Below are 918 nucleotides of genomic sequence, written 5' to 3'. Positions count from 1 at the left end.
TGGAAAGAGCTAGTTTCACTGCAGAAGAATAGGTATCTGGTCTTAGATGAGGCAGCTAGGATGCTGGACATGAGTTTTGAACCCCAGATTAGGAAGATTGTAGAACAAATAGATATGCCCCCAGCAGGTGAATGTAGTGCTCAAAACCATTTGAATTCACTTAGTCCAAACAACAGTGAAAATAATGAAAATGGTAATTAGATAGTATTAGTTAATTTTGATTAAAATCATTAATATTTTCTTTGTTTTATTAGTAATATTTTTTATATTGAATCGTGTATTTATTCATTTGTTATTTTATTGATTGTAGGTGAAGATTTAAAGCTATTTTGTTGTTGAAGGTGGAATCTTGGCAATTTAGTGGACTCAATTTCTTAATGTTTTTTGAGATTGTTATGTATGACATAATATGTCTATTTTAAATGTTAGTAAGATAATGTTTTCCACTACTAAGTAAAAATATTCTACACTGCACTATGGTGAACATTGTTTAACTATTGGTTTATCGTTGTAAGACTTTTATGTAAATTTTTAATATATACGATGAACACCTTTTATTTTATTTTGACTCTTTATATATATTTTATTGTGTATTTATATTTGGTTAATTTTATAAAATAAAATTGTAAATTATTATATAATTTTTATAGATAACAAAAGAATAATATTTATAGCAAATTTGTTACATTAAAACCTATACCAACAGAAAGAAGCTGTCACTTAAATGTATAGCAACATAATCAAAACTGTAGGTATAACTTTTAAAAATTATGGCTTAACCATATACCAACAGTGACATTTCCGTAGGTAAAAATCAAATATTTACAACAACGAAAAACATTTTGTCACTATATCCTATAGCCACGGAGAAATTTCGTAGGCATTGGGCGATTTTATACGTTTACCTACAGATTTTCA

The 918-nt window shown here is 27.1% G+C and overlaps 1 long non-coding RNA gene across 1 annotated transcript; it reads left to right on the top strand.

The window, feature by feature from the left end:
• The first annotated feature begins 54 nt into the window (after window positions 1-54).
• LOC113784754 (uncharacterized) lies at window positions 55-562 on the top strand. The gene is made up of 2 exons (XR_012163739.1): window positions 55-193; window positions 311-562. It is a non-coding gene; the product is annotated as an uncharacterized lncRNA (long non-coding RNA).
• The last annotated feature ends 356 nt before the right edge of the window (window positions 563-918 follow it).

This window comes from Cicer arietinum, chromosome 6 (assembly GCF_000331145.2).
Source record: "Cicer arietinum cultivar CDC Frontier isolate Library 1 chromosome 6, Cicar.CDCFrontier_v2.0, whole genome shotgun sequence".
Taxonomy (NCBI): Eukaryota; Viridiplantae; Streptophyta; class Magnoliopsida; order Fabales; family Fabaceae; genus Cicer; species Cicer arietinum.
The sequence above is the reverse complement of the archived record's forward strand: the minus strand, read 5'-3'. Positions and strand labels throughout refer to the sequence as shown.